We start from the raw sequence: 25622 nt of genomic DNA on the forward strand, positions 1-25622 counted from the left end.
CGTACATGGTAGGGGTCGCTCTTCCTATGTGGGAGGAGTCGCTGGGTGTACCTGGGAGGCTTTGCTCTTCGTACATGGTAGAAGTCGCTCTTCTGTACATGGGAGGGGGTCGCTCTTCGTACATGCGAGGGGTCGCTCTTCATACATGGGAGGGGTCGCTGGGTATACATGGGAGGGGTCGCTCCATATATGGGAGGCGTTGCTCTTCGTACTTGAGGGGTCGCTGGGCGTAGTTTGGAGGGGTCGCTGTTCGTACGTGGGAGCGGTCGCTGCAGGTACATGGGAGGAGTCGCTCTTTTGTACATTGGAGGGGTCGCTGGGCGTACATTGGAGGTGTCGCTCTTCTGTACATGGGAGGGGTCGTTGGGCATACATTGGAGGGATCGCTCTTTGTACATGGGAGGGGTCTCTCTTCCTACGCTTGGTCAGAAGCCCAGGAGACAGCTCTGCCTGGTCTCCAGGCCCTGTGGGAGGCACCTTTCCGGTGTCTTGGAGGCCGAGTTTGAGGTCCGCTGGTGAGATCTGGACTGTCTTCTTCCATCAGGTTGACTCAGGGAGGGGTTGACCCCAGTAGCCTCTCTGTCCTGCCCCAGCCATGCTGGGTTCCTCAGCTGGGATGTTTTGTCTTCCTGTAGCTTCTTTGTAAATATGCTGTTCTCTCAGAGAAGAAGGCCCTTGTTTTTGCCCTGTCTTCTGCTGGCTAGCTCTCAGCATTCGCTACTATTAAGCAATTTGGTAGCTATCTCTTCTGGAGAACCAATTTTGCCCGGTGTATAAAGATCCTCAAAATGCTCATATTCTGGCAGGAGCCGTTTTATTTCTGCTAAGGAAATGGTTCTTATCTGGAGAAAACGTATGCGTAACAATGTTGACCGTAACAACTTTCAATGTGATTTACATTTTTTTTTTACTGGTTAGAAAATTAAAAGAGCAATACGCCACTTAGAAACCACTTTAAGGTATGAGCACCGTGTAGTTCGCGTTCCTTGGGGATTTAACGTCTCCCACTTTGCCTCCCAGCCTTACCTCATTTCCTCGCTTTACCCTCACTTTGGGAGGGAATGATTTCTGGTGGTCCCGTTCTTGTGGTGGGTGGTGGACTCATTGGGCTGAGGCAGTGGTTTCTGACCCCTCTTTGACTCTCTCCTGAGTGGCCGTGAGTGTGAGCCCACTGCGTGCAGAAGGCAGTTTTGACCTTACCGATTTCCTGGAAGTGCTTTATTTCATCCCTCACCAAACAAGGCTGTTTAAGGATTCTTTCTGATTTTTCCCTAAGCCACAAGGAAGACCTGGCTAAAGTGATCGAGCTCCAGGAAATCCTAGATGAGCAGTCAAGAGAGCAGAGCCACGGACTTCACTGGTGGTCCAGTGGGTGAGACTCTGCGTTTCCAGTGCAGGGGGCTGGGTTTGATCCCTGGTCAGGGAATTAGATCCCACATGCGTGCCACGACAAAGAGCCCACAAGCGGCTTAATCCAGACTCAATCTTTGGTTTACACACTGGGAAATTCCTCCACCAATGTGTATATAAGCTGATGCCCTTTAAAATACGCTTGTTTCTGCATATAAATCTGCTCGCTGAGTCCACCTGACAGTAATGGCTGGTGACAGTCCTGAGGCCCCCTGGGTCCTTTGTTGAACAGAAGCCGTGGGGAGGGACCTTGTAACGAACCATGTCGCTGCCCTTCTCTGTACCTGTGGGTCAGCTCTGGTGATGGTGCAGAGTCCACTAGAGATAGCAGTGGGAAGCCACAGCCTACGGAGCCAGGGCACAGGCCACGCCCGTCGTCGCTCCTTGGTGCTTTTAAAACATGGACCATACTTGTTCTTAAAGTCTGTAAGTTGTTTCTCCTATTTTAGGCAAAACAGCAGTTACAAGAAATGCAACATCATCAGGTACTTAAATCTCTAAATCGTTTAGAAATCTGTTAAGAGGTGAATTGAGCTGGGTTCATAGTTATTATAATTACTACAGATGTTTAGCCAACGTCTACGCTAGTCCACTGCTGTAATGTATACAGCACCCCTGGATTTGTGCACCGAATGTGTTTGCATTTTAGATGCATTTAGAGTCTGGCAGTTGTGTGTGGTTCAGAATGCTGACTCCTTTCTGGGTTCACTTGAAAGCTGACAGCCTAGGGAACCAGGGCACAAGCCACTCAATGTTGTCGCTCCTTGGTGCTTTTAAAATAATGGCCATACTTGTTCTTGAGGTTTAGAAGTTTTCGTTTTTCCTATTTTAGGTAAGGCAGAGAGAAAAAATGAATGGAAAATGTAATAAATGCTTATCAGATGCTGCTGACAAGCTTCTTTCAGAATCTAATAAGAGGCTTCAGCTTCATCATAAATGGCTGCTCAGGCAGAGAAGGTGCGCTAGCACAGCGTCCCTGAAGGCCCCTTTACAAAAAGGGCGCCATTGGTCATGTCCATGCCACAGCAAAGATCCCCCGTGCTGCAACTAAGACCTGGTGCAGCCAAATAAATATTTAAAATATATATATATATATATATATATATATATATCTCCACCTTAGTGTTAGGATTTACATTCAGAAAAATATCTTGGACTTCCCTGGATCTTGAGAAAGTGGGGTTGCGTTCCCTTCCCACCCCGATCCGTGTGCATGCCAGGGTCAGGGGCAGAGGGGTGAAGGCTGGTCTGAGTTATGGTGGTCCGGGGGGGTCTTGGGTGGACCCCCTCTTTCTCTGGAGGGTCAGAGGGGTCCTCCCACAAAGGTGCAAGGTGCCTTTGTGTGAAGACTGGAGAGGATTGACTGGGGACAGTCTTGAGGGTCTCTTTTCTACTTCTATTTATTTAACTGTTTTCCAGGATTTTGCAGCAGTTAAGAACTAAAGAACTAAACATATGCAGAGAGCAGCTCCTTGAAAGAGAAAAAGAAATCGCTGAACTGAAAGCGGAAAGGAAGACCACCAGGGTTAGTGGGGTTCTTACTGCGTTAACATTTGCTTCTGGTCATGATTGGGCTCCAGGTTACTGTCTTTAAACTCAAAAGATGATCCACTCTGCCTGCTTTTAAACACATTTTCGACATCTTCCCACTAAGCGGACTGGGGTTGACCAGTTCAGGGTTCTCATACCTTGCTTGAAATTTATGATGAGAGTTAATGTAATTTTAGTACATTTGAGGGGGAATTTCTCTAACTTGACTCACTGGCCACACTGCGCAGCGTGTGGGATCTAGTTCCCCGACCAGGGATCAAACCCGGGCCCCCCGCATTGGGAGTGCCAGTGTTATCCACTGGAGTACCAGGAAAGGCCCTTAGCTAATGATTCTTAAAGAGCAGGAAAACCAGGAGAAGACATTAACAGACGGGGGTGCTTGACGTAAACCCCGAGCATGCATGGAAAGGCAAGTCCTTGTCTCCCTGTTTGGTTCTCATCTCACCTGTCCAGTCTGTGCAGGTCTGTCACCAACACACCGCCTAGACCTGAGCGGCCGTGACAGTCGTGTGAGCCCACAGCGGGCAGAAGGCAGTTTTGATCTTAGCAATTTCCTGGAAGTGCTTTATTTTGCCCCTCACCAAACAAGGCCGTTTAAGGATTCTTTCCATTAGAGATCTTCTGATGGTTCTCACGAGGAAGACCTGGCTGGAGTGCCCGAGCTCCGGGAAATCTCAAGCAGTCGAGAGCAGAGCCAGACGAAGGAGCTGGGCGCCTGGCAGCCTTCTGTACTCACGTGACGGAGCGGGAGAAAGGTCTGTACACGGCCAGAGAAGACCTCGTCGTATCTGAGGAAATGAACACGAAATTGCAACGAGATGTTTGTGAAGTGAGTGGCATGAGATGTGTCAGCGTTGTCAAGGGAACCAGACATAATCAAAGACAAATGTGGTGAATCGGCTCTGTGTGCACCTTCTGTGTGGTTCTCAGTGGGTCCTCACATGACCCAGAGAACAGGGCCGGCAACGATCGTCTGCCTTGAGTAACTCAGCCTCCCCTGGATGTCCAGGCCTTACTGCCTCTGGAGCATTTTTGTGTGTTTGTTTGTTGTCTGGTCAGAAAGTTCGCCTTTAGGGCCTCCCTGATGGCGCAGTGGTTGAGAGTCCGCCTGCCGATGCAGGGGATATGGGTTCGTGCCCCGGTCTGGGAGGATCCCATATGCTGCGGAGCGGCTGGGCCCGTGAGCCATGGCCGCTGGGCCTGCGCGTCCGGAGCCTGTGCTCCGCAACGGGAGAGGCCACAACAGTGAGAGGCCCGCGTACCGCAAAAAAGAAAAAAAAAAAAGAAAGTTCGCCTTTACACTTTTCTTCACTCTCCCTGCAGATACTCCTCCACCTGTTACAGAAACACCTAACTTGGCCGTGTTGATTTTCTCTCAATATTTCGACCACTCTGCTTCCTCCTAGCTGGTATGTCAGAGACAGAAAACTAATCTCAAGATGCCTTGGGCCTCAGCAAATTGGGAGGACAGGCTGAAAACAATGATAAGCTTCCAAAAAAGTAAGCTTTTTGTCTATCTCACTGAACAGTTTTCAGTTGTTCCTGATTTTTAACTAATGTTTATTGATTAAATGGAATACCCAGCTCTCTTCTGAAAGCTTAACCCAAAGCCGTTTATTAAACTGCTCTTTCTGGAGGACTTAGAGCATCTGAACTAGATTCAGACTCACTTTTTCAAGCTGGGGTTAGACGAGGTCTCCCCACCTAAGGCCACTGTCCCCTTATACATTGGGGCTTTATAGGAACTTGTGGGCCCAGGGAGGTGATTTTACTGCTGCAGCCCCAGGTTCAATCCCTGGTCAGGGAACTAAGATCCCACAAGACGCTTGGCTTGGCCAAAGAAAAAACAAAAGATAGGACTTGTCTAGTGACATATTTTTGGATAACATTTTCCATTACCATTTTCATCCACATTTATTTCAGCATTTTTGAACAACAAGAATTACCTGCACTTAGTTTGTCAACATTATTTTTATACTGGTCTAGTAAAAGAAAAATGTTACAAACATACAGAGAAAAATACAAAACTTTCCTATCTCTGTATAATACCTATATTCAAAAATAAAAAGTTTTATCCACCAAAATTAAAAGAGCTAGGTATTAAAAAATGCAAAACAGAGTTTGTGTATTCCACTTATAAAACACTGACTCAAAATTAGAAGTTATTACTGTTATACATTAATTTAACATATTAAGAAAAAGACTTATCACAATAATAAAGTTTAAAACTTCCTGGAGAATTAAAAATCAGGACAAAAAGGAATATAGAAAAAAAGATATTGTTATGAAGCAAGGACATTTCACCAAACAAACATCATAATCAGAAGAAAACACTGGATGCATTCCCTCTGAAGTTGCAGTGAAGGGTGCTGGCCAGGGCTCCTGCCTTTTACCACTGTACAGTGTGCCTACAGAGAGTGTGTCAGAGAGCTGGAACTATTAACAATCACAAATCTACAGCCATGGAAAGGCCAAGAGTGAAAGGGTGGAAAAAGACATTCCATCCTAAAGAGACCCGAGGTGACTACACAGTGTCACACAATATAAAGACAAAAGCTGATACAAGAGATGAAGGACAATATATACTGTTAAAAGGATCAATTCACCAAGAAGATATACATCTAACATTAGAGCTCCCCCGCAAAATGAAGGAAACATTAACAGAAACAAAGAGAAATAGCAGCACAGTAATAGTATGAGATTTTAATACCCCAGTTTTTTGGATGGATGGAACCAAAGAGAACATCAATAAGGAAACAGAGGACTTGAACAAGACTATAGACCAACAGGACCTAACAGACATGTACCAATCACCTAACAAAACCAGAAAACACACACTACTCAAGAACAAATAAAACATTCTCAATGAGAGACCACATTAGGACATAAAAGAAATCTTAATTCATTATGCTCTCAGTCTTCTTAAAATTTTCTCAAACTACAAAGCAATGAAATTAGAAATAAACAGCAGAATGAAAACAGAAAAATCCCCAAAATGTGGAAATAAAACAACATATTCTTAAATAATCAATGGGTCAAAGAAGAAATCACAAAGGAACTTTTAAAATATCTGGATGAAAATGAAAACATACAAAAATTCATAAAACATAGTGAAAGCTGTACTAACGGAAGTCAAATCAGAAATCTATTTTTACTAAAGTAAGTAGAGAAGAAGAATAAACTAAAATTTAACGTAAGGAAAGAGGTAAATAAAAAAGATTAGACCAGAGATAAATGTACTATAATGAATATAAAATATAAAAGTCAATATAAAAGTAAAAACTATGAGTTGGTGTTTTGAAAAAATTAAATTTACAAAACCTTGGCTAGAGTAAGAAAAAAAAGATTTAGGTAACTAAAAACATATGAAAGAGGAGAGATTTCAACTGCTGTCACAGAAATGTTTTTTAAAACTGTTAAGGGGTCCTGTGAACAATAATGCTTACAAATTACATAATCTAGAAGATACAGGTAAATTCATGAAACATACAACCCACTACGCTCTTATCTTTAATAAAAAAATTGAAAAGAATTATAACTAGAGAGGTTCAAGCAGTAATCAGAAATCTCAAACAAGGAAAAAGCCAAAACCAGATCACTTCACTGCATAATTCTACCAAACCTTTACAGAAGAATAACCTCTAATCCTGAATAAAAAAAAAACTTCTGAAGAGCCGTAGAGGGAACGCTGGCAAACTCAGTCTATGGAGCCTGTATGATTCTATACCAAGCCCAGAGAAAGACACATGAAGCAAAGAAAAGTACAAACCAATATCCCCGATGAATACTGAAGCAAAAATCTTCAACAAAATAGTACCAAACCAAATTCAACAACACATTAAAATGACTTTACATCATGACCAAGTGGACTTTATTACTATAAAAAAATCGATTAATGTGATATACCACATTAACAGAATAAAGGAAAAAACACATGATCGTCTCGATGCAGAAAAATGCATTTCACAAAATTCAACTATGTTTCAAGATATAAAAACTGAGAATTCTCTGGTGGTCCAGTGGTTAGGACTCGGCACTTTCACTGTCATGGCCCAGGTTCAATCCCTGGTCAGGGAACTAAGATCCCAACACAAAGCCAAAAAGAAAAAAAAAGAGAGATATAAACACTCAGCTAGAAAGCTTTCCTTCTCAGATCAGGAAGAAGGCAAGGATACACGCTCTCCGCACTACTGTCCAGCAAAGTACAGAAAGCCCTCACCAGAGAAATTAGACAAGAAAAAGAAAGTTACCCAAATTGAAAAAAGTAAAATTATCTTTTTTTCGTAGATGATAAGTTTTATATGTAAAAACAGTAAAGATTCCACAAGGAAACTGCTACATCAAAAAACAACTCTAGGGCTTCCCTGGTGGCACAGTGGTTGAGAATCCACCTGCCAATGCAGAGGACACAGGTTTGAGCCCTGGTCTGGGGAGATCCCACATGCCGCAGAGCAAATAAACCCGTGCGCCACAACTACTGAAGCCTGTGCGCCCTAGTACCTATGCTCTGCAACAAGAGAAGCCACCACAATGAGAAGCCCGTGCACTGCAACAGAGTAGCCCCTGCTCGCCGCAACTAGAGAATGCCTGCGTGCAGCAAGGAAGACTCAGTGCAACCAAAAATAAAATAAATAAAATTTAAAAAGACCTCTAGAAAAGTTGCGGGATACCAAAAGTCCACGTGAAAAACATATCACGAAATAAGATGGTGTGGTACTGGCATAAACACAGATATGTAACGTAACACAACAGAACAATCAGAATTAACTTTGCATAGACGTAGAACGCATTTTCAAGGGTGCCAGGACCACACAATAGAAAAAGGACACTCTCAGTAACAAACGGTGCTGGGAAACCGGGTATCTACCAGCAGAAGTGTAAAGCCTGGAACCTTACCTGCATCAGAATGAGAAACTTCTATGTGTCAGAGGAGGCAACCAACAGTGAAAAGTAACCTCCAAGGACCAGAGATGATGAAAATGGGTTAAGAATCTCCACGTGTCAGAGATTTAGGTTGATTTCAAAGTTTAAAAGCAATAATAGAATGAAACGCCCTCTATCACTGATGTATCTCTGAACTTCCCATTCCATTCCCAATCATTACGATTTTTAAATCAGTGACACATCCATTTCGCTTCTAATGCAGCCTGAAAAGTCAGAACGTATTTGCTGTAGTCTGTTTCCTACAATTTACCAGGCATAAGTGCATATTATTACCTGACTTGCATGTGCAGCTTCTTTATCCTGGTTTTCAGAGAGCAGACAGTGCAGTGAGATGGGGCCCTAAGCAATCCCTGCTGCCCAGTAGCACTGACACCCTGTCTCCAGTCCATGGGTGTGAAGCCCTGCCCAGGACTAGGCCCAGTGGAGCCTCTTCACAAGTTCCAGGTCACCGGGTCATGGGGAAATGGGATCTAAGTGGAGATGTCAGGCCCTGAGGGAAGGACCCAGGTGAGTGTGAATGTACAGGTGTCAGGCAGGCTACTTCAGAGTCAGAGATTAGCGAGTCCAAAGAAGGGCATTTCAGGAAGGACAGACAGAAGAATCAGCTGAGAAAATGACTTTACCTGAGAAAGAGTCATTCCTGACTCCAGTTCTTTCCTCTCCCTCCTCTTCAGGGCTTCTTTCTCAGACAAGAGTCTTTAGAGGTCACTGGACCTGAAAGTGGAAAACAGGCTGTTTAATGCTTAGAATCGACACACCCCCTTCCTGAGTCACCACCACACACACAGGGAAGCCCTCAGCATGTGGAACAGACAGTCCTCTGCTGCCCCCTGTCCCAGGAGGGGCTCAGGACAGTAACTCCCACACACAGCCCAACAAGTAAGTTCCTACTTTTTTTTTGTCCAGTGCATGACAGATCTTTGAAGATCAAATAGTGTAGCTTATTGCTTTTTTAACTGAAGTATATATATATTGAATATATATTTTATTCATTCATTTATTTATGGCTGCATTGGGTCTTCATTGCAGTGCACGGGCTTCTCATTGTGGTAGCTTCTCTTGTTGCAGAGCACGGGCTCTAGAGCGCAGGCTCAGTAGTTGTGGCGCACAGGCCTAGCTGCTCCGGAGCATGTGGGATCTTCCCAGACCAGGGCTCGAACCCGTGTCCCCTGCATTGGCAGGCAGATTCTTAACCACTGCACCACCAGGGAAGTCCCTATGTTTTCTTTTTCAGATTATTTTCCATTGTAGGTTATTATAAGATACTGAATATAGTTCCCTGTGCTACACAGCAGTTCCTTGTTGTTTAATTACTCTATATGTAGTAGTGTGTATCTGTTTATCCCAAACTCGTAATTTATCCCTCCCCCTCCTTCCACCTTTGGGAACCGTAAGTTTGTTTTTAATGTCTGTGAGTCTAGTTCTGCTTTGTAAATAAGTTCATTTGTACCATTTTTTTAGATTCCACATATAAGTGATATCATATGTGTCTATCTCTGTCTGATCACTTAGTACTGTTACCAAAACGCAAGTCCGTGTGCTAGACGCACAGTGAGGCCAAACAATACCAAGATGTTGGGGTTTGGAACAGAGAAAGGTTTGCCGCAGGGCCATGCAAGGAGATGGGTGGCTCCTGCCTTAAAAACCCCAAACTCTCTGAAAGCTTCCAGGAAAGCCCTCTTATAGGAACGGTGAGGGAGGGGTGTGGTTAGTTGTTGCAGACTTCTTGGTGGCAGATCCTTTGTACTTGAGGTCAGGTCATGGTCAGGTAAAGATGTTCCTGTAAACCTCCACCAAACAAACGTTACTCTCTGTCCTGACAAGAAAGGGGAAGGTGCCAAGGCACAACTTTCACCCTCCGAGGTCCAGGCCCGGCTAACAGAAAGGGGTCCCTGCAGGGGGGCCAGTTACCCTGCCCCGGAGCACTCGCCCAGAACCAGGTTTGGGTCCTCCCACCAATGCCCAGGCCTGGCTGAAGCAGCAGATCTCAGTTGGCAGCTCCCTCAGGGCCAGGTCCCCAGACCCTGCCCAGCACCCAGGACCCAACTGGCCCTCCGGCTCCTCTGGCCGCCCAACGGCAAGGGGCCAGGTCCCGCAGACAGCGGCCCCTGCAGACTGCCGCGGCCATGAGGTCGCAGAGGCGCGGATGGGGGAGAGGGTCACCGCTGCCTCAGGGCCCGGCCCGGATCCTTGCTGCTTGTGGTCAGCCCCGGTTGGGGAATTTTCAGGTAAGGCCCTAGCAGCTGCTGGGACCACTTGTCCTGAGGATCTTCCCTTTCAAATTCCCTGAAGCGGCACCAGATGCCCCAGCACTTAGCCGTGGGAACAAGGAAGTGACATCTGGGAGCTCCATACAGATGGAATCGACGGGAGGGGCTCCAGACAGTAGGTATGTCTGATGTGTACAACTGGGAACATACCACCCTCTCAATTTCTGCCTTTCCTGTAAGGGAAAAGCCAATTTGTTTTGCATTTGACCGGGGTACCCTGTTGGAGAGGGGAATTTTTGTTGGAACTCTGTGAACCAGTTTGTTTGCTTTTGTTTTGCATTCATTCACGATGGAATTTGTTTGTACTTTCGGTATTGGAATTTGTTTGTGCCCTTTGTGTTTTGTTGCTCTTGAACTTATAAATATATCTGTCCCTAAGGAAAGCCCTTTGGGGCGTATCTTAAATGAATGGGCAAAGTATAGTTGTGGGCCTATGACTAAAAAGAGATGATATTCTATTGTATAGTGTGTGGCCCCAGTATATGTCAGGATCAGAAGAGCAGTGGGCCCTGAATGGCTCACTTATACAATCTTGCAGTTTGAATGGAGCAGGTAAACATGATGAGATTCCATATGTAGAAGCATTTATGCTATTGCATCAGGAGGAAAAGAAGTCAGACAGCTGCTGCATTATGGTATGGTGGTCTGAAAGGAAAACCAGGGGAAAATCTGTTCTACAAGAGGGAGAGGGAGAAAATGAGGCTGAGAACATGTGATTTCATATTTCAGCCAAGCAGGCTGCACCAGGGGTTGTTCCGACTGCCCCCACGCCACCAACATATTCACTCCTTTCACCACCTCCTGTTTCCCCTACTTATGGGGATCAATTAGAAGTTTCTATGTTAACCTCTGGGGCACAGGGGCCTAGTTTGTATCACCATCTGTGACCCAAGAGGGCACCCCATTTGACCAGGAGCCACTTCTGGAGCAGGCAGTTCCCCTTGCACCGATAGCCTGTAGGAGGCCTTAATGCAGATGGCCAATCAGCTGGGTTTCTATGGATGCACAGTCCATTCTCAATTTGATTTATTTAACTGGAAAAACCATAACCTACATACGTCCATATGACTGAACTTCTATCTTTGTCACTGAATGTCCCTCTTGGGCGGATATTCACACCCTTACGAATATGATGCTTACTGGGGATGAAAGGAGGGTGCTCATTGACAAGACTGGAGAGGAGGTGCACGAGCTCCATCTAGCGGACCAGGTGGAACTCCAGAAGCAAATCCGGCAGGTCCTACTGCTGAACCTGACTGGGAACCTAATAATGGAGATGTGCCGCACCTGGAGCATTAGAGGAAGTGTATCTCAGCGGGTCAATACTCAGTAGCGGGTCGCTACTCAGGGAGTAGCGAGGCAAAAGAGCTTAAACAAAATTCAAGAGATACACCAAAACCCAATGAGGATCCATCAGAGTTTCTAGAAAGAATTTATCAAGCTTATAGGCACTATACTGATGCAGACCCTGAGGCCCCCAAAAATATGGGAATGGTAAATATGACCTTCATTGGGCAAAACGCCCCAGATATAAGAAGAAAATTACAAAGTTAGATGGTGCATTTGGAATGAACCCTTCTCAACTGGTAGATGTTGTTTTTGAAGTGTTCAACAACAGGGAACAACGAAAGGAGCTCTTTGCAAGACGTAACGCCACCGATCTGGGGGGGGGCACTGGATTCCCGGAAGGCGAGCAGCCTGGAGAGAGGTGAGCCCACTGGGGAGGGAACAGTGTGCTTACTGGAAGGAGGAAGGGCGCTGGAAAAGACTGCGCTCAGCTAAGGAATAAAAAGGAAAACAACAAAAGAAAGACGGGAGCCTCTCCTGTGGTAGAGAGAGAGCAACGCTCTGAAGATGAATACAGCGGCCCAGGGGCTCCCTTGGACTTGAGGCGTCCAATTCCAATTTCCCCACAGGAGCCCCGGGTAACTTTGACAGTGGGGGACAAGTTGATTGACTTTCTGATAGATACGGGTGCAACATACTCTGTGATAAACAGCACGGTGGCACAGAAAACATCTCAGTCCCTCCCAGTCACAGGAGTTTCTGGAGAAGGATGAAGTCTTTCTTTCCTGTAACCTCTAGGATGCCAATTAGGGGACCTCAACCTGAAACACAGTTCCTTATATATGCCGGTATGTCTAATCAGTCCCTCTTTTGTAAATTAAGCACTCAAGCAACTTTTTCGCCAGAACAGCTTGGCATCAGGGTCCCACAGGAGCACACTGTAAGCCTAAAGATGGCGCTCATGGACACCCCAGAAAAGGAGACTGAGCTCTCACCCACTGCAACCCCATTCCCCCCGCTCCAGGTCTGTGAAAAGGTAAGGCAGAAGTGTGGGTCGATGGCACCCCAGGGAAGGCCAGAAATGCATGGCCAATACAAATCATGTTAAAAAGGGACTCTGGAGGGAATTCCCTGGTGGTCCACTGGTTAGGGCTCGGCGCTTTCATTGCGGTAGCCCGGGTTCGATTTCTGGTCGGGGAACTAAGATCCCGATCCCGCAAGCCGCACAGCGCGGCAAAAAAAAAAGGGATGCACTGGGACACCTAATCGAAAACAATACCCTCTGAGCCAAGAGGCCCAAAAGGGAATTTAGCCAATTCTCAAAAAGTTGGTTTAATCAGTTTAAACCTTGCAGGTCCCCATATAAAACCCCTATCCTCCTAGTCAAACAGCCAAACTCAACAGAATATCTCTTTGTCCCAGACTTGAGGGCTATTAATGAAAAAATCCAAGATTTGCACCCTGTGGTACCTAATCCATACACTCTGCTCACAACTATTCCAGGAGCAAACAGCTGGCTCTGTTTTTGACTTGAAGGATGCTTTTTTTCTGCATTCCTATTGCAGAAGAATCACAGCCGCTGTTTGCTTTTGAATGGCAGGACCCAGAAAGACAGGTGGGATGGTCCTGCCGCAAGGATTTAAGGATTCCCCTACCTTGTTTGGGGAAATGTTGGCCAGGGACCTTAGAGACTTAATACTGGATGAAGGACTCTTCCTCCAAAATGTGGACCATTTGCTCATAGCGAGCCCTGCAAATGATGTGTCTACAAAATACCATCAGAACCCTGAGCTATTTGGCCAACTGTGGATGTAAGGTCTCCCAGAAAAAGGCTCAAGTATGTAAGCAACAAGTCACGTAGCTGGGTTTTATCCTTTCCCAAGGGCAGTGGGGTCTTTTGCTTGATAGAAAACGGGCAGTTGCAGGCTTGGGAACACCCAAGAGTTGCAGATAACTGAGGGCGTTTCTGGGAATGGCAGGACTCTGTCGGATCTGGATCCCAACCTACAGGCTCAGAGCAAAGCCCCTCTATAGGCTTTAAAGGGACATGATTCTGGGCCCCTTACTTGGACTAAAGAGTGCCAAACAGCCTTTGAAACAATAAAACCAAAGTTAGTCTCAGCTCCGGCTTTGGGACAACCAGACTGAAAGAAACCTTTCAGATTATATGTCCATGAGAGACAAATCTCGGGGTGTTAATTCAAATTCTGGGGAATGTCCTTCGACCTGTTGCCTAATTCTCAAGACCTTGCCTTTGAGCTATAGCAGCTCCTTGCGACAGACTTCTGGAGGCTGAGTTTGCCCTGGGCAGCCCGGCACTGTGTATGTCTCTCACCATGTCCTTTCTTTACTGGAACAAAAACGGGGGCTACTGGCTGGCTTCTGGGAGAATGGGGAAGTACCAGGCCATTCTCTTAGACAATCCCAATGTAACATTTCAGGTCACTTCAGCCCTCAAGCCAGCCACCATTGCTCCGGACCGCTGCTGCACAGTCCCCAGAGCACAGCTGCCTGCACGTCGTGGAGCTGGTGTGCTCTAGCAGACCAGACTGATCAGACAACCCCTGGCTGAGGCAGGTACAGAACTGTTCACAGGTAGAAGCAGCATCAGGGACCACGGCAGTTGATGTGCTGGGTATGTGGTGGTAACCCTTGAAAGGACTGCTGACGCAAAAGCCCCGCCCCCAGGAGCTCAGCTCAGAAGGCAGAAATCATTACTCTGACAAGAGCCCCACTACTCCCTGAAGGCGAGCAAGTAAACACACACACAGGCTCTCGCCATGCATTCTCCGTGGTGCGTATGCTCACGGCGCGACCTGGAAAGAAAGGGGGCTCCTCCCTTCAAACGATAAAGACATAAAATGTGCTTCTGAAATATTGTCCCTATTAGAAGCAGTCCACAAGCCCTCACAAGTGGCCCTAATGCACTGCCCAGGCCACCAGAAGGGTGAGACTCATATAACAAAAGGCAACTGGTTAAGCTGACCAAGCTGCAAAGAAAATAGCAAAGGCAGGCGATTACCAAGCCATCATAGGGTCCCTTCTCCCGCAGACTGGCTTGTCAAAAAACCAGCCGGAATATTCAGAAAAGGACAAGGAGAGGGCCGGGGAGTCACTCCTGATCACACCTCGCCTGGTTAGAAATGTAGTGCACATGGAACTGACTTGATTTCTGAGGCATTCGTGGACACTGTGCTGCAGCACGTTCGTAATAGTACCCACCACGGGGGAGATGCCACCTTACGATGGAGTCAAAAATATATAACGGGGCCTAACCTACAAAGGGCTATCCGGGAAGTCACTGAAAATTACGTGATTTGTGCTAAAAATAACCCAAATACCGCTGTCAGATCTCCCCAGATGGGGACCCAACACAGGACTCCACGAGCCACCAAGGACTGGCAAATAGACTTTACTCAAGTTGATAGGGACAGAGTAAAGGGACAAAGTAGGCGACTGAATAGTTAATCCCACTAGGGGACTGCAAGTAAAGAAAAAAGCATGGCAGACCCCTGTAAGTTAATGATCACTCAAGAAAGCAGGTTCGCTTATCCACAAAACCAAGCAACAGAAGCCTGAGACACGCCCCTGAACAATAAAACAATGGTGGCATGAGACCCACATCTGCCCAGTGAGCTCAGTAAGTTGATGATTCCTAGACACGCTCCTCTGCGTACACTAAAAACAAGTACATAAGGAAAAGGTGACATTATGCTGAAACCTGAGATGGTTTATCATAGTTTAGTAATGTTACCACCTTTGTTCCTCCTTTCCATTGCTCCATGACAGTCCCAGTTTGGCCATGTAGGGACAAGAAAAATCCCCCACCCGATGTGGAGGCGGAGCTGATGATGGAAGCTTGAGTGTCTGCTCAAGAATGAGGAAGGAGGTGGTCCTCTCCTCCTCCCCACTTTTCCTTTGATTATAAAACAGGAGCCCACTAAGTTCTCGGGGCAGCACCCTCTCGCCCACCCGCCAGCCTCACAAGCGTCCTAGTCTAAGAGATCACTTCGCCTCTCGCTGAAGAACGAGCTCCTCAGAGCACCCCCCAAGACACATTTCAGTGGTTTCGGCTGGCGACCACAAAGGGGCAGTGGTAAGATAAGAAGGAGGGGGGTCGGGTCCTAGAGGGGCTGTGGATGCCAGGAGGACTGTGTCTGTCCTAGATAAAAGGCCTCTTAACAGGTATTCTTAAGCACGTCATGCACAAGGAAACTGAAGGGAATCCACTTCCAAGACTTCAGGTACTTTTCCCCCAGTTACTAGAAGTGCCCAGCAGAGGAGTGCCCTGATGTCGGTCTTCCCCCACTACGCCCCTTACAGGTGCTGACCCTTCATTTCCAATTTACAGTCAGACCAGTTAACACCACTGGGGACACCTTCTGTACTATTCCTTTGGGACAGTTTCTTGGCCAATAACACCAGGTTGGGAGACTACTTTGGAAGGGATACATCTAAAGTAGTGAGCACAAATCTTGATTAAATTGCACGGTGGATTTTGACAAAGGAAGGAAACTTCTGGATAGCTAACTGTTGCTCCGGTGGAAGGTGCTATAGCCATGGAAGTGGCTGCTCCAATAAGGGCTATCTCACAGGCAGGAGCCCCTGCTCCAGCTGAGGCCCTTATCCCAGGGGAAAGTGCACCCAAGGGTGAGGAGAGAGAGGCCCCCACCATATTCAGGAGCTCCTCCTCTGTACCCCAAAGGGCCCAGTCTTGGACCAGCTAGCAATCGCAGTGGCGTACGTCACCAACCAACTGCCCCTACCGTTCTGCCTCTGAGAGAAAATTCCTGATGGAAATCAAGGAAAAATAGAAGTCCGTGTGCCTTGCTCAATGTCTGATCTAAGTCTGGCAGAAGATAAACTGGGAAGTTTTTCTGAGGACCCTGAACTTTTCACGAAGGAGTTTACCCGGTTAATGCGATCTTTTGATCTCACTTGGGGGGCTTTGCAGATTTTACTATCCCGTGCTGCACCCCAGAGGAAAAACAGCGTATAATATTGGCAGCCAGAGCCCAACAGGGCCAGTCACTACACCGGGTGGGGAACAACGCTGTCCCCGAGGCAGATGCATGATGCATTATCAGGTAAATTCTACTGATAGGGACAGATGAGACCACATGATTGTTCAATAGAGGCTATGAAAAAATTTACAGTGAAAACTGTCAATTATGAAAAAGTGAAAGAAGTCCAACAGGGGTCAGATGGAAGTCTGATAGTATTTCAAGAAAAGTTAATAGAAGATTTAAAAAAGTATATAAATGTGGATCCCTCCTCCCCCAAGGCACAGGCCCTTTTGGCTATACATTTCATAGCCCAGTCTGCCCCAGACATCAGGTGCAAGATTCAAAAAGCGACTGCTGGCCCCTATGAGTGATTTGCTCCAATTAGCTTATTCAGTTTTCAATAATAGGGATTTGGCTGAAAAGGCTGAACGCACTCAGAGAAATATATACAAAAGGCCCAAATGATGGTAGTGGCTTTGTCCACTCAGAGCCCACCGAAGGGGAGGCCGGGCTTTCCGGGCCAATCTGGCTGTGGTGGACCACAAGGCCCATGGGTACCCAGACAGGACCAGTGTGCCCTGTGTGCACCAAAGGGACACTGGAGGAAGGACTGACACACGCCCTTTACAAACAGCCAGGGCACTGGAGGAGGGAATGCCGCAGACACCAGAGAGCGACGGGGGCCTGTGATGGTTTCACAGTCAGAACACTGAGGGCGCTCGAGGCTGAAAGTGGCTCTGCCTACAGACACCATGTACGTAACTAGTGTCGAGCCTTGGGTGGTCACTAAGTGGTGGGCCATCATAGAATTTCTCATAGACACCGGTGCAACCCTTTCAGTCTTAAGCCAGAGGATTAGAAGCCTTAACAAGCATAAGAAATATGTAATGGGAATGTCGGGAAGGAGACGGGGCACACTTTCCAGGAACCCCTTTTGTGCAACAGCAATGGCCGGTCGTTTCTACACTGCTTTCCGTTTGTGCCTGATTGTCCTCTCTCTTTAATGCAAGGGACTTACTAACTAAATTAGGGGCCACCCTGTCTCTCGAGGGACAAGGAAGCCACCCTTATCACCAAATGATACTAACAAAAAACAAGCTTAAATCTATAACTGAGATAAAAGACTCAACAGAGCCTGAAGTACAAAACACCGAGGTTCCGGGCCTAGCTGAAAACAAACAGATTGAGGCCTTAAGTGATCCTCTTCCAGATTTGGAAACTGTTTGGGAAAAATGGTTTGAGTCTTCAAACTTATGGCTACAATCACTTTTAATGACTCTTCGAATGCTTACTGCTCTATTTATGTCTTTTGTAGACGCATCCTCTGACGCTTAACATCCAAGAGGGCTAAAAGGATGATGCTAACCAGAGTGACACTGACTCGCAGTCCTCCCAACAAGAACGGACAGTCAGCCAGGAGCTTTATTCCTCCCAGGCAGGCCTAGGTCCCATCTCAGCAGGAAGCAGTTAATGATAGGTTCCTCGCTCCTTGCCTCCATTTTAAGCATAAAAGGGTAAACACCTGGAGAGGGGAATGATAGGGGCAGAGTAAAGGGACAAAGTAGGTGATTAAACAGTTAATCCCACCAGGGAATCATAAGTAGAAAGCACGGGAGACCCCTGCAAGTTAATGATCACTCAAGAGAGCAGGCTTGCTTAGCAATAAAACCAAGCAACAGAAGCCTGAGACACGCCCCCAGACAATAAAACAATGGTGGCCTGAGACCCACATCCTGCCCAGTGAGCTCAGTAAGTTGATGATTCCTAGGACACACTCCTCTGCACACATTAAAAACAAAATATAAGGGAAAGGTGACATTATGCTGAAAGCTGAGATGACTTACCATGTTTTAGTATATGTTACCACCTTTTTGCTCATTTCCGTTGCTCCATGACAGTCCCGGCTTGACCACGTAGGGACAAGAAAACTGCCCCTCTGGGCGTGGAGGAGTTTTCCCTTGATTATATAAAACTGTAGCTAAGTTCCCGGGGCGGCACCCTCTCGCCCGCCCGGAAGCCTCACCAACGTCCTTATCTATCACTTTGCCTCTCACTGAATTCTTTCTGTGCTGAGACGTAAAGAACCAGAGCTCCTGGGAGCCCCCTGAGACACGTTTCTGCAGCATCAAAATGCCTCGAGCCACAGGAAATTTCAGGTATCTGCTTGTGTTTGTGGATGGGTGGAGGCATATCCCACCCAGACAGAGGAAAAGCCTCTGAAGTGGTTAAAGCCCTCAAGGAAATTATCCCCTGATGTGCACTGCCTGACCCCCTTCAAAGTGATAACGGGTCTGCTTTTCTCTTGAGCAAAACCCAACCAGTATCTAAAGCCCTGCAAATTAATTGGAAGCTACATTCATCACGGAGACCACAATCAACAGGAAAAACTGAGAAAATGAATCATCCATTTAAAAAGGAGCATTGCTGGGACTTCCCTGGCGGTCCAGTGGTTAAGACTCCAAGCTCCCAATGCAGGGGGTGTGTTCAGTCCCTGGTTGGGGAACTAAGACCCCACATGCCACGCAGCCAAAAAAAAAAAAAAAAAAACAAGACCCTACTCCTGAAAGGCCCAGAGAGCAATGGGCTGGTGAACCCTTAGAAGACAAGGTTGCTCACGGGACCTGGGAATGAGCATTCCTAGCACTGTGGGACTAGGTCACAAAATGCCTCCCAAATGTTGGATGAAATTAAGACCGAAAGGGAACGGACTGTAAAATAAAGACTGTTGCCCACCATCCAGTTCTACGAGATTCAGGACATCGGCCGCCGCGGTCACTGACCTGCAGCCACCCCGACAGGAATTCAGGGCAGAGAGCAGGATGAGGCACTCTCTGCTCTGGGAAAACTGGCAGAACCGGCCTTCAGAGAGTCAAGCATTTTCAGGAGAAATTTTTATGAACTTGGGTTCTTACATCTTACCATAGTGAGCAAAGCACTGAAACCATTAACTAAGCTATGTGTTCCTCAAGAACAGCAGTTACCTTCTTCCAAGGTGTGTGCCTGACTGCCTGTACCCCTCCGCCAGCATCAGCTTATACACCAGCCTCCCCGCTTCCCTCTTCAGCACAGTTCTCACAGCTCTCCGAGGGACTGTCTCCGGGGTTAAAATCCTCAGGTTGGCAAAAATAAATTTTTCACTTCTTTCTTAGATTGACTGTTGATTACTTTTCCGGGGACTACACATTTTCCAGCGGGTGTAATTTCAGACGAAAGAACACTGGGGTGTCACGCGCCTGGCCCAGGTCACTCCCCGCCCAACACGCCGGGTGAGGGGAAGGGCTGACCAGGAAGGGGAGGCCGGGGGAGCAGAAGGACCGGCCTGAGGAGACGCGAGGACAGAGGAGCGGGGAGGGAGGGAGGGGGTCTCCGGAGAGGGGCGGGCTCTGCAGAACCCCAGGAACGGGGGGAGGACGCGGCCTGTCCGCGAGCGGGGTGGCCGGCGCTGCCCTCGGGGGGCCGAGAGGGCGAGGCTGCGGGGCGCGCATCCACCTCGCGGAAGGGGACGTTACGTGGGGGGGCGGGGGAGGTCGTAAAGGGTTTTATGGAGGAAAACGACCCTAAAGGCGGTGTCTACGTGGACCGGAGACCGAAAAGCTGAAGGAGGCAAATACACGCATCATATCAATGATATTAAGCCATTGTTTTTACACGTCGTGACTCTCCACCCGTTTCCTCTCTTACTACTATCATTAAAACCCCCAAATCATTTTAGGACCTTATACTGTAAGTATTCTTTAAAAAAGAATAACACAGTAGATTGTGAATCCAGTAACAGAAGACTAAATCTTATTTACCAAAAAAGTATGCAAGAACTGCTAATTCACGCATCCATACCTGTTAGGATGGCTTTTTCAAGCTTCTAAAGGACAGCAGTTATCCACTGGTCTTAGGAACCAAAAAACTGGTGCAAATCCAAGTAAAAATAATAACTTACCTGCTTTACACTAGTCACACTATTCATACTAACTGCCGATTATAACAACAAACTCCAACATTTACAAAAGTAATATATATCCATCCCATGTGAAAACCACTATCTCATACGCTTTTATCACCAGCCTAATTCCAACAATATTTATTCTTACAGAACAAGAAATAATTATCTCAAACTGACACCGAATCACAATCCAAACCTTAAAATTATCACTTAGCTTCACAACAGATTATTTCTCAATGTTTGTGCAGTAGCACTAATTTATCACATGATCTAGTATAGAATTTTCAATATGATACATGCACTCAGATCCTAATATTAATCAATTCTTAAAATATTTCCTCCTGTTTCTTATCACAGTACTCATTCTTTTCCCCGACCAGGGATGGAACCCAGGCCCTCGGCAGTGAAAGCACGCAGTCCTAACCACTGGACGGCCAGGGAATTCCCACAATACTAGCTCGTGTTCCCACTAACAATCTTCTCCAACTTTTCACTGGATGGGAAGGAGTCAGAATTATGTCTTTTCTACTTATTGGGTGACGACGTGACAGAGCAGATGCAAATACGGCCGCTCTTCAAACAACTTTATACAACACCCTGGAGACACTGGATTCATTGTATCAACAGCATGACCTCTATTCAACAAATCTTTATACTTAACCTAAATCACCCAAATCTACCCGATAGGACTTGTATTAGCCGCAACCGGAAAACCCGCCCCAATTGGCCTCCACCCATGACTTCCCTCAGCAACAGAGGGTCCTACTGCTATCTCAGCCCTAGTCCACTCAAGCACAATAGTTGTAGCAGGCATCTTCCTACTAATCCGCTTTTACCCTTTAATAGAAAAGAATACATTTATCCAAACAATAACATTCTGTTTAGGAGCTATCACCACATTATTTACAGCAATATGTGCTCTTACCCAAAATGACATTAAAAAAATTGTTGCTTTCTCCACTTCGAGTCAACTAGGCCTTATAATAGTAACAATCCGCATTAACCAGCCTCATCAAGCATTTCTCCGTATTTGCACACACGCCTGTTTCAAGGATATACTATTCATATGCTCTGGATCGATTATTCACAGTCTAAATGATAGATTAAGACATTCGAAAAATAGGAGGCCTACGGAAAGCAATGCCTTTCACCACAACAGCCCTCATTATTGGAAGTCTCACGTTAACAGGATACCACTCCTCACGGGCTTCTATTCTAAAGATCTCATTATGAATCTGCTAACACGCTGTATACCAACACCTGAGCCCTCTTAATAACCCCCGGCGGCACATCCCTCACAGCTGTGCATAGCACTCACGTTATTTTCCTCCCACTACGAGGACAACCTTGCTTGTCCAATTAACTTTAATTAATGAAGACAACCCACTCCTAATCAACTCTATCACATGTCTATTAGCTGGAAGCAGTTTCTCCGGATTTCTTATCTCCAACAACATTCCCCCAACAACAACCCCACAAATAACTGTGCCTCCTTAATTGAAACCAACTGCTCTTGCCGAAACCATCCTAGGCTTTATTCTAGCACCTGAAATCAACCTTGCTGCATAAAATTTAAAACTTAATTATCCCTCAAACTTCTTCAAAACCTCAAAACTCTTAGGATATTTTCCCACTATTATACACCACTTTCAGCAAGCCAACAATCAGCATCTTCCCTACTGGATTTAATTTGACTAGAAAATATCTTACCAAAACCCACTTCTCTTATTCAAATAAAATTTTCTACACTTGTACCAGACCAAAGAGGCCTAATCAAACTATACTTCCTTTCATTCCTCATTATCCTTACCCTAAGCATAATAGTATTTAATTACCATGAGTAACCTCTATAATAACTATAAGCAATGACCAACCAGTAACAATTACCTTGAATCAACCAACTACCATAACTATACAACGTCGCAATATCTATAGCCTCCTCACCGAAAAATCCAGAATCACCTGAATCATACTCAGTCCCCCAGTCCATTGAACAAATACAATTTCTACTTCCTTGTCCTTTAAAGCACAGAAAATTCTATCACTTTATCCATTTTCTATTGTAAATTCTATCATTAATCCCGAAAGAAATATACCTAAAACAGTTCTGTTAGAAACTCAAATTTCAGGATACTTCTCAGTGGCCACAGCTGTTGTATAACCAAATACTACTAACATTCCCCCTAAAGAAATTAAAAACACCATTAAACCCAAAAGCGAACCACCAAAATTCAACACAATTCCACAACCAATACCACCACCCACAATCAACCCAAGTCCACCATAAATAGGTGAAGGTTTAGAAGAAAACCCCACAAAACTAATTATAAAAATAGTACTTAAATACAATGTATGTTACCATTATTCTTACATGGAATCTAACCATGGCCAATGACATGAAAAATCATCACTATTTCGACTATAAGAACACTAATGACCAACATCTGAAAATCACACCCACTAATAAAAATTATCAACAATGCAGTCATTGATCTTCCAGCTGCATCAAACATCTCATCACGATGGGCCGTTGGTTCTCTGTTAGGCATTTGTTTAGTTCTACACATCTTGACAGGCTTATTCCTAGCAATACATCATACATCAGATATAGTAACTGCATTTTTATGAGTAACACATATCTTCCAAGTTGTAAACTAGAATCGTCTGATACCTACATGCAAATGGAGCTTCCAGTTTTTTATTTGCCAATTCATTCATGTCGGACGAGGCTTATACTACAGATCCTATACCTTTTCTGAAACATGAAATACTGGAATCATTTTACTATTTACAGGTATAGCCACAGCATTCATAGGCTATGTCTTACCTTGAGGACAAACAGCGTTCTGAGGAGCAACAGTTGCTACCAATCTTCTCTCAGCAATTCCCTATATAGGCACAAGCCTTGTGGAATGAATCTGAGGCGGTTTTTCAGTAGACAAAGCAACTCTAACACAATTCTTTGCCTTCCATTTTACCCTCCTCATTGCAGCGCTAGCAACTGTTCCCTTATTCCTTCCAGAAATGGGCTCTAATAACCCCACAAGAATCTCATATGACGTAGACAAAATCCCATCTCACCCCTACTATACAAAGACATCCTAGGTGTCCTATCACTGATTCTAATCTTAGTATTATTCTCATCTGACCTGCTAGGAGACCCAGACAACTACATCCCAGCAAATCCCCTTAATACACCACCACATATCAAGCCAGAATGATACTTCTTATTCGCGTATGCAATTCTATGATCAATTCCCAAAAAACTTACAGGAGTACTAGCTCTAATTTTTTCAGTCTTAATCCTAGCATTTACCCAGTACTCCATACACTGAAACAACAAAGCATAACATTCCGACCCCTTAGCCAGTGCCTATTTTGAGTACTAGTAGCAGACCTAACGACACATGAATTGGAGGACAAACCCTAGAGCACCCGCTATTATCGAACAAGCATCCATTTTGTTTCCTTTAAATTCTAGCTCTAATACCAGTAACTAGCATCATTGAAAATAGTCTCCTAAGATGAAGAGTCTTTTACCCTGGTCTTGTAAACCAGAAAAGGAGAATAACACACCTAAGACTCAAGGAAGAAGCTCCACTATCAGCACCCAAAGCTGAAATTCTACTTAAATTATTTCCTGAACATTTGTTACGGGACACTTACAAAATTAAGTACCATGTCGGTATTAAAATGACTTCCTTTTTCTATAAGTTACTACGTATTTCGTGCATTATATGTATTACCTCTGGATTTTACACCGAAGGGAAATCAGACCCCAGGCTTCTCACGGCCACCACTGAATTAACTTGGGGTGCGGGAGCCGATATTTTAAAGTCCGTAGCGACCCCAGACCTCGGATATGGAGAGGGGACCACCAGGCGCACGTTGAACTAGTAAAAAACGGTTAACTCACACTCCCCACCGCGACCGCAGCTCCGCGTTCTCTGCTTCGGGATCTGCAGCAAACTACGCGACCATGGAGACGAGACGCCAGAGGCGGCTGGGGGCGGGGCCTGAGCAGAGCGTCACGGGGAGGGGCGTGGCCTGAGCAGAAAGCCGCGGGGAGGGGCGGGGCCTGAGCAGAGCGCCTCGGGGAGGGGCGGGGCCTGAGCAGAGCGCCAGGGCGAGGAGCGGGACCTGGGGCCCAGGCCAGCGCCTGGACCGTCAGAGGGCGGGGCGGGCGCTGCACGTTCCTCCGTTTGATCCCGTCTGGGTCTAGAAATGCTTGAGGGTCTTGTGTTGCACCATTGCTTCCTCCTTGGTTTAACAGTTTGTAACAGTTTTAAGGTAAAAGCTTAAAGTAGTGTGGGATACTTATGTTGGTCTGGGAACTGCAGTCTCGGTGGGGGCTTGATGTGGGGTGGTGTTTGGACCCAGGAACATTCCTGCAATTAGAGTTAATTTAAGCAGTTTAAGGAAACAAGGGCTGGATCTGTCTGTGTAGGGATTACAAACTATGTGAAACACAGAACCCTTGGAATGGGCTATTTCATACTAACACCTGTAAGGACAGAAATGTTGCCGTGCCATTCCTGTTCTACAAGGATCAAGCTCATTGGTCACTGCGGTGGCCCTGAGTGTGTCATACAAATACAAGTGGGGAAGGGCAATTCGGTGAAGGAAACAGAAGGAGAAAATTACCAGGATGGGCACATATTTACAGTGACTGAGGAATAGCCATAATTATTGTGTGGCTTGGTGAGGTGTGATATTAATTTTCTATTGGAGACATTTAAAATTGGGGACTTCTTGGAGTTAGAATTTTGTTTATTTTTCAGGACTTAAAAAGCCACCCTATATAAATAGGCTGTGTATACTTCTGCATGTTGAGTCTTCGTTTTAAAAAAAAGAATGACATAATTCCCTAGAGAGCTTAAGATATAAGTAATGGATCCAAAATCATGATTACCTGTTTGAAGGACACACAGACATGTTTCTTTATAGCATCCTCAGTATTGCCGAGAAGGCATGGGGATGGGGCAGTATGATGAATTAATGGAAAGATAGTTAATATCATTTGTCAAAACTGCCTGAGAGATTTGATCCCAGGACTAGTTATATACACACTTTTCCTGTATCGACCCCTGTAGCTATGTAGGGGTATGTTGCTAGTTCCACTTATGAAGGCATGACAAGTAAAGTAAGTGGACGCTTTTAAGCCTCAGTTGTAGCTTCGGTGTCAATGTCATCAAAATATTTTAACGTATAATAAGA

At 45.8% G+C, this 25622-nt stretch overlaps 1 long non-coding RNA gene and 1 pseudogene across 3 annotated transcripts in view; both read right to left on the bottom strand.

Annotated features, from left to right (window-relative positions):
* Positions 1-849: 849 nt before the first annotated feature.
* Positions 850-25622, bottom strand: part of LOC132480864 (uncharacterized) — a 43059-nt gene continuing 18286 nt past the window's right edge. The window contains exons 4-6 of one of the 3 annotated variants that reach the window (XR_009530692.1): positions 8529-8619; positions 3407-3749; positions 850-1850 (exon numbers count right to left, since the gene is read on the bottom strand). This is a non-coding gene — a long non-coding RNA (uncharacterized LOC132480864). Of the gene's footprint in view, positions 3750-8528; positions 8620-25622 lie in introns of all 3 variants that reach the window. The other 2 variants (XR_009530691.1, XR_009530690.1) reach the window with 2 other exon arrangements.
* LOC132480850 (NADH-ubiquinone oxidoreductase chain 6-like) lies at positions 22233-22767 on the bottom strand (annotated as a pseudogene).

The sequence above is a fragment of the Mesoplodon densirostris genome, chromosome 19 (assembly GCF_025265405.1).
Source record: "Mesoplodon densirostris isolate mMesDen1 chromosome 19, mMesDen1 primary haplotype, whole genome shotgun sequence".
Classification (NCBI taxonomy): Eukaryota; Metazoa; Chordata; class Mammalia; order Artiodactyla; family Ziphiidae; genus Mesoplodon; species Mesoplodon densirostris.